Here is an 8,499-nt window from a genome sequence, read left to right on the forward strand (position 1 = left end):
GCCTTAGCCCCCCCGCCTGCCTCGCCGAGCCGAGACCCTCTCCGGTCACCTCCTGCGGCCCTCGGGGTCCCCGGCCCCGCTGTTACAGCCCCGCGCGGCTGTTCCGGAGCGGCAGCTAACTTCAACATCTTTCCCTGCTTCGGGGGAGTGCTGCTGAGGGCTGCTCGTCATTTATTTAAGTCCCGGTGTGCTCCCTGCGGCACCGAGACGGAGCGAATTCCAGGTTAGCTGTGATACACCGGGCAGCTGCTTCCCAAACGTAACCTCCCGGGCGGAGAGGTGGCTTTCCCGGGAGGGAGTGGGCAGGGGCAGGTCTCCCCGCTTGCTGCGTGCTCCGGGGAATCGAGCAGGCAGCCGGCTGGCTGTTAAATGTAACTTCAGAAATCTTGGGCGTGTTTGCAAAGCCGTCACTCTTGTCTAAATCTGTGGTTCTCTGTGCTTATGTAAAAGAAAAAATGCCACTGTTATTTTTGTTTTTTTTTTTTTCCTTCTTGCCTACATCTTCAAGAAAATAGGTTAATTAAATCCAGTCACTTCAGTTTCCAGGTTGATTTAATTTCTATTTGAGGACAGATTAGACAATATGAGCTTTTAAATACTCCATTACTTGAAAACTGTTTGGTATAGTTCACTGGCAGTGAGGTACTCTTCACTGACACTTGCTGATTTATTTTTACTAGGAGGATATCTGGAATGGCTAGAGAAAAGGGCGTTTAATAATTTTACTTCTTCCTTGTAAGGTAATTTGTCTGCCTTACGTTTTTGTTCTAGGCCTCTAATGATGATAACAGTGTTCTTCCTTCTCTGCTTTCTTGAGAAGGGACACAGGGAACAGCTGGTTGTTGCTTCATCCCTTGACTTTCATTGATTAATCATGGAGTTCAGAATATTTCACTCAACTTAATTGCAACAGAGCTTGTAAGTCCGGTTTGGGTACTTAAAGCGAGTGTTTTCACGGACATTTTCTGTAAAGCCCTGGGTAACAACAGTTTTAATTTCCATGAGCTTTGTTTTTTATTGTTGAAAATGTTTTTTAAAAAAAATAAATCCTGAGTAATACTCCCTAGTCTGTACTCCCAATAGATTAAGCTAAATATTTTCCACTGTGGCTCCTAGTCCATTTACAAAGCAATAACATTCACGATTCTTTATTCTCTTTTTCTTTACTCTGATATCCACCTTCCCACACGCTTTGTTAGGCCCATTTATGTCCCCTCTTCTAATTTTGTATAATATCTGGGTTTGCATGCAGGAGAAGTGGGAGGGGAGTTTTAGGGATTGGAGATGCTCTTTGTGTATGAGTGTGCATGTGTGTGTGCTGAGCAGTTGTGGTTGGGCTGAAATTGCTAGCATGTTCACCAAGGACAGGAAATGATGGTGAGACTCAGCTGGAGTTTGCTTATTGCAACACTGGATGTGTGGCTAGCTCATTCCCTTTTGCAAATGTAAGTATACTGTATTTTATACAAAACCTTACCTTTTTTTTTTTAGTAGCTGTGTGTATGCCAACATAAAGAATTGGGTCTAGTTCAAACAGCGTCTATTGTAAATAGATGCATGTCAGCCTAACAGCCTTTCCTTCATTTGCTGCATTCTGTAGATCTTGTTACATGCTGTGTAGAAAGTAGAGTGAAACAGGGCATTACTCTGGCAGTCTCGGATCTTATGGTTTCTAGTTGTAAAACTGAGTTTTCAGTTGCTACAAACAGTGCTCTTAGCTACAAAATGAGAAAAGCTTTCCTATTGAAAAGGTAATTCATATATAAATTGCTAATATATTTTAGGCTTAAATTTGATTGTCATTTCAAAAAAATGCAGTGATAAATGAGGCAGCAGAATGAATATGCGACTGTGCAGTCATGGGGTACTTTTTTATCCGTCAGAAGCAGCATAGTATCTATATCAGCATATTTTGATCATATTTAAGTCAACGGAAATTTCTCAATTGATTTCAGCTATGTTAAGATTTGACTCGCCAAAGGCGCAAAGTTTTGCTGGTAAAAAGGCTAGGGGATAGATATTGTGATACCCCACTACTAAGGTAGCCAAGGAAACTTCTAGGAAAATCTAATTGCCTTTTCCTGTATCAAGTTTCAGATAATAGGATGCAGATATTGTGAGATCTGACAAGCAACTCTCCAGACTGGGACTAATGTGTTTCTGTTACCAAATTTACCCAGCTCTGCTCTTTGAGATGCTGGATTTTTATGTCTGTCTTCTGCCTTTGTGGTTGTGTTCAAGCAGTATACTCTGGGGGACAGACATTGTTTTTAGCCTCCTGCAGCTGTCACTTGTGGTACAAGTACATAAATCCTTGAATATTGTGCTTGGAAATACATGTTTCACTGCTTTAGTTTCTCGTTTATCTGAAGGACAAGGAGGTTTTGTGTATGTAAGCTTTCCTCTTGTGGGTACTTGTCCTTATTCTGCTAACATAAAATACATGTCCTCAATGTTAATTTCTAATTACCTTAGAGCGAAGTTTGCTGTCTGTCTTCAAGGTAGAGTGATGTGGGTGTTGATGGTAATGAATATGACAAGCTAGGTAAAGTTGGAAACATAAAAGCTAAGAAAAGCACAGCTGTGGGTCTAATCCTGGGAGGCAGGATATCCATAACTCCTTCTTTCAATCTGTTTTAGCTTGTTGCTCATGCAAAGTTCTTGAAGCTGCTTGTTGACTTTCATGTAGCGCATAGGTTCAGAAATAGCAGGTTCTGTTATATATGAAGTTATGACATGAGTTAACAGGGTGTTTGAGTAGTGGTTTTGGAGCTCTGTCAATATGAAACTCATAGCACATTGTTGCAAGTTGCTTGAAACACTTTAAAAAAAAAAAAAAGGTTGAGGACAGCCTCAGTGGAGGAAGAAATTGGAAAACTTGCACAAATTCTTTCTGATTTTTCTGTATTCAGGTGTCCCAACTGAGATAACTGTTAAATGATTAGAGTTATTTTTTAAATACGAATTCAATGACAATTCTGGTACCTGCCTTGTTAGTAAAAGCAGTGAGTACTCTGAGAAGTGCTAGCTGAGACCGAGAAATGCATTCGGTCAGTTCAGCCCAGTGCAGCTCAGCCTCTACTGTCGTGCCTGTCTGGTGAGCCAGAACAGCACTGACTCAGTGCGAGCTCCTTAGGGTAGAAGTCACGTGTTAGTGTGTAGCACTAAACACGGCAGTGCTTAATCCTATTTCAGTGTTTGGGCGCTCCATGATGCTAACCACGAAAGTAAAGAAATAGAGTTGAGCCGCTTTTGATGTGGAAGGTGCTAAGCAATTTTTGCAATGCCTATTTGCTAATGATTCACAGTCTTTGGATGAAGGCTATTCTAGACATGGCTCTTGAATCTTTTTGTGTGGAAAATAAGTATTGATAAGCATGACTTGACAGGAATCCCTGTTATGTGCAACAGGGTGAGAACTGACTTTCACTGACCTCTAAGCCCTAAGCTGAAGTAGTGCATTGAGAATTGCTATGAGTTTCTAGCTCTTAGAGAGATCTCCAAACTTACTAATTGTCAGGCTGTCTTACAGACAGATAAACATAAAGATAGTGGCTGCCTAATAGCATCTGGTAAGTCACAGGAGGAAGGCTGCAGATACAATTCTTTATGTGCCTCTGTGCGTTGCTTTTCAATTTTGTAACAGTTTAGACTGAACTTGAAAAATACTTCCTTTGAAGTCATCGACTAGCATATTAGCCAAGCTCTGCATTCCTTGTCTGACCAGGAGGTGTATATATATCTGTGTTTCTAGATTTTTCACTTTCAAGTCCCGTTGTTAAATTACAAGTACTTGAACTGAAGATTCCCTCTTTAGTCTTTAAGTTGTGGAGTTTTGATTGCCAACCTAAATATGATTGAGCCAACACGGCTGCTGCCATGCCAACACTTAATTATTTCCTTCTGGACACTTTCTTTGGTGCTTATGTTAACATGGATGTGCAAACAAATCTCCCTTTCTTCTGCCTTCCAATGTAATGCATGAATTGGGAATTAAGGAGATTTTTCTTTTGATTCATCTTTCCATAGTAGCAACTTTTTAAGTGATAGCTTCAGATTCTGCGTGCATGTTGGTTGAGCTAAAACCTAAAAAACCGTCACAGCAAAAACATGGTAGTATGTGGTGCTGCAGTTGTCATGCAGTACTTGTATTTAACTGCTGTTCTTAGAATGAAGACGGTAACAATACAAAATAGTAAAGGTGAGAAACTAATCCTTGTTTGTACCAGTGTTTATAACTATTCTGTGTTTACTGTAATGATACCTGTTGGATTTTGGTAATGACTTTTTATTGCCATTAGAAAAACCTGAAGCATTGGGCTTTCTGGCCATCCGGTGTATCCTCTGATGAATGTTTTTAGGAAAGAAGTCTGAAATGTTTCCCTGGCTGAATGTAGTTGTACTCTTCCCTCATCTTAATTTCTGCCAATTCTGTTATTACTGCTTATGATGATACTGCAGAGTCCATTATCACAAGTGTCATCTCTTATCTGTTGTGACGATCACTTAGGTCACTTTTAGGTCACCTCTGTCTGATCTGACTTATGACACTTTTTCCTGTGATTTTGGAGGCTTTTCCTGGTCGCAGCATATGCGTTGTTACTGTTCTGGTTTTAGTCTGTTCCATTTTCATATAGTTGCCGGTGAAAATGACTGAAACTCCTGGTCTTAATGGTTCTGATAAAGAACAACTGTGTGGGTATAGTCCATTTGCCTTACCTGTTTACTACTTTCTGCCTGGAGAGTAGCTGAAACCACAGAAGAGACAATTTCTGAACAGCTTGTCAATCACCAACAGAACCATGTGCGCAGGAGACTTTATCCTTCTCAGTGCACAAGCCCATCTGTGCCACTGTTAATTCTGCTTGTTACAGAAGGTTAAGTCCTGCCCTTCAAGTTTTCACACGAGCAGAGTAGGATATAGGTCTCTGGCACTACTTTCTTCCATCTTGCCAACTACTCACTTTAAAAAAATTTTGTTGCAATGTCTCCCTCTTCTCCAAGATAATTGCTTTGTCAGTGTGTCTAGAAAAATAGCCTAGAGGAGGGATAGAGAGAGTTTTTCTTATACTCAGTTCCCCAAGTGAAATGTACAATTCTTATTTTTACAGAACTTTTGCTGTCCTGTCTGCAGTGGCAACAGATGGCTTTGAAACCAGCCTTGATAAGTTTCAAGCCTCAGGCTGTGAAGCGTAATAGCAGTGTCTCCCCGGAACACGATGCAGAACGTGTCTTGCTCATATTGGCGCCTGGGACTACACTGGCTGCAGCTGTATTGCTAGAAAAGAAGCTTGTTTAATAGTCTTATAAAATACTGTATTCTGAAGGAGAGTAAATGGTTCTATCATTTCTTTCTATATCCCTTGCTTGTGACAAATAAGAGTGCTGAGATCCCCTAGACAAAGCTTTGACAGCATAAACTGTGAATTTAAGTGCAACTTATAATGTAGGGGGGGAGGAGGGAGGAGGTTTCGCTATGAATGTGGTTCAGTCATTGACTGTCTCGTATACCTTAAAAAAAGAAACAGCGAGTGTCTGTTAATCTTCTGTGGTACTGCTTGAGCACTTTAATGAAGTGTAAATTGTCAGTAGCAATGGGGATCCCAAAGACATGCTAGTGATTACTGTCTGCATAGTGGGGAGCTGATGAAGCTAACTCCAAAGGATGTGGGCTACTGAGTCTTTACTAGTTTAAGATGACTGTGGTAGGAGTTTGTGGTGGCTTTCTCAGGTTCCCTCCCTGATACTTGGCTGCTTGCCAAAGGCAGGCAGGCTGGTACTTGCTGAGAGATACCTTTCTACAATTTGGTAACTGTGTGGGGTTTCCCCCCCACAATTCGATGTATCTGCGTCTGTGCAGCTCAGTGGCACGTGATCTCTCAGTTCTTGGGAGCTATGCAGCCATTTAGGTAGCAGATGTTCTAAGAACTTGCTAGTCCATTTTTTAGCAATGATTTCACCACCCCAAAAGAAGCAGGCTGCCTAGCATGCATCAGGCTATTTGGAGCTGGCATTACTGCTAAAAGATTGCAGGTCTTTGCTTTTTAAATAAGCAATAATGGAACAAAGAAGCAAAAAATAATAAGAAAAAGGTGTTATGACTATGCCTGAAGATAAGATTTATCCCTAAATTTTTTTTTTTGCTAATAAGAGTGATTAATAAGACTCTGTGGTCTACCCTGGTGCTGTCATGTCCTGGAAACTTCTCAGAACTGCATCTTACTTGCTGATACTGATAAATAGGATTAGCTGAATCGCTCTGAACAGCCATGTTTTGTTTTCTTAAAAGATAACATTCTGATAATAGTTTTGTCACTTGTTAAGATAGTGACAGGACCAGAGGCAACGGGCACTGAAACACAGGAGGTTCCCTCTGAACATCAGGAAGTGTTTTTTTCACTGTGAGTGTGATCGAGCACTGGCACAAGTTGCCTGCAGATGTTGTGGAGTCTCCCTCCTTGGAGATATTCAAAAGCTGTCTGGACATGGTCCTGGGCAACCGGCTCCAGGTGGCCCTGCATGAGCAGGGGGGATGGACCAGGTGACCTCCAGAGGTCCCTTCCAACCTCAACTGTTCTGTGATAATTCTACTAGTGTATTTTGAAATTTAATGTAGTGCAACTCTGCTCTTCAAATTCTGTTAGATCTAGAAATGATTTTGGAAAAGCCAGTGTTGCAGCTGCTCTCTCACTGGGGAGAGAATTGGAAGAGTAAAAGTGAGAAATAACTCATGGGTTGAGATAAAAACAGTTTAATAATTGAAATAAAATAACAATAGTAATAATAATGTAATAATAATACACAAAGCAAGTGATGCACAGTGCAATTGCTCACCACCCACCGACCGATGCCCAGCCAGTCCCCGAGCAGCGGCCCCCCCGCCAGCTTTCCCCCAGTTTATGTACTGAGCATGACGTCACATGGTATGGAATGTCCCTTTGGCCAGTTTGGCTGTGCCCCCTCCCAGCTTCTTGTGCACCTCCAGCCTTCTCAGTCGGTAGAGCATGGGAAGCTGAAAAGTCCTTGACTAGTGTAAGCGCTGCTTAGCAACAACTAAAACATCGGTGTGTTATCAACTTTGTTCTCACCCTAAATCCAAAACACAGCACTGTACCAGCTACTAGGAAGGAAATTAACTATCCCTGCTGAAACCAGGACAGCCAGTCAGAGTCCTGGTGTTCTTTTCCAGTCTTGCCTGGGCCTTAACTGAGTCAATAAGCAACCTTGTGGCTGGGATACAGGTCATCTTTTATACAGCAGGGTGCAACCATTGTTGGAATAGGCTTCTTACGGAGGATTGGTGATGTCCGTCTGACAGAACTTGACTTCTAGAAATAGAACTAGAACTAATGGGGTTTGCTAATCTGCTGACACTAAGGTCAGATAACAAGCAATTTGTATGTAAAGAGAGGAGAATCTAGGCTAAATCTAGTCCTGTTATTGAACTCTAGTAACAACCGTGTTGGAAAAGAAGAGTTGATATTTCTTGTTTGTTTTCTGATTAAGGTTGAACAATGGAAGGAAAAGAATTTAGGTGTTGGTCTACAGGACTTTGTCATGTGTTGGCAAGAAAGCTACTGTTTTTTAAGAAGTGAGTTCAGTAGGTGTATCCTTACTGGCATCAGCAAATACTGTTTCCTGAATAAAATGATGGACAGCTAAGATGTATCATGGACGCTTATTTGCCTTCCACTGTGGTATCTGTACCACTGCTAGGCTGAGTGGGCACCCAGCTGGGTTTAGGTTCCTGGACTGGGTATGAGGTGCTGTTTTGCCATGTTATTCTTAACCTTCCATTCAAAAACCAGATCTAAAGTGAAATGAAATCTAAATCTTGGGTGTTGAGCAAAATATTGGGCCAAAGTATTATGATTGATTCTTGTCTTACTTAACTGAATGGTACTGATAACTTTTTACTGAGTGACCTAGCTAGGAAGTAACAATTCAAAGCTTTTACACTACTGCCACAGCTGCTGAAATACAGGAAGTATAAACCCCATTCATTCTTTCCTGTTGTTTAAAAAAAAAAAAAGTGATATCACTGAGCTCATTTGCAGATTTGTTACTGTCCTTCAAATCCACCTATCTCATCTGCAAGGCATTAAAGCCAGAGGCACTCAATATTATGATAACCTTATAAAACTAAGGCTCACTTATTGAATACCTCCTAGTGCTTAGAGAATCTTAAACTGTTGAGAAAGCGGTTCCCTACCTCAGTGGGGGGAAGTTCTCCTATCGTGAATAAATAAAGTTCTTGCCTTTTAGCTGATGTCCAGTTTGTTTTGTTGAAACAAGCTTTTTAACATCCTATTTCTTAGAATAAGAATAAAATGTACTGCTGAAATCATGTTGTTTCATTCAATTCACTGAATAAATATGAAACTTCATTTCAGATTTGGAGATGTTAGAATTTTCCACAGGATAGCTGAATCATAGGCTTCTCTCCGCACACACGCTTCATTTCACAGCTTATTTTTCTATGTATAATACTATATTGTA

The 8,499-nt window shown here is 41.0% G+C and overlaps 1 protein-coding gene across 1 annotated transcript in view; it reads left to right on the forward strand.

Moving 5' to 3' along the window:
- The first annotated feature begins 785 nt into the window (after positions 1 to 785).
- The window catches only part of OSBPL3 (oxysterol binding protein-like 3), a 97,253-nt gene continuing 89,539 nt past the window's right edge, over positions 786 to 8,499 (forward strand). Inside the window, exon 1 of the mRNA XM_009325728.1 lies at positions 786 to 918. The gene's annotated coding sequence lies outside the window, so the exon portion shown is untranslated. The remainder of the gene's footprint in view (positions 919 to 8,499) is intronic.

Source organism: Pygoscelis adeliae, unplaced genomic scaffold (assembly GCF_000699105.1).
Source record: "Pygoscelis adeliae isolate BGI_AS28 unplaced genomic scaffold, ASM69910v1 Scaffold226, whole genome shotgun sequence".
Taxonomy (NCBI): domain Eukaryota; kingdom Metazoa; phylum Chordata; class Aves; order Sphenisciformes; family Spheniscidae; genus Pygoscelis; species Pygoscelis adeliae.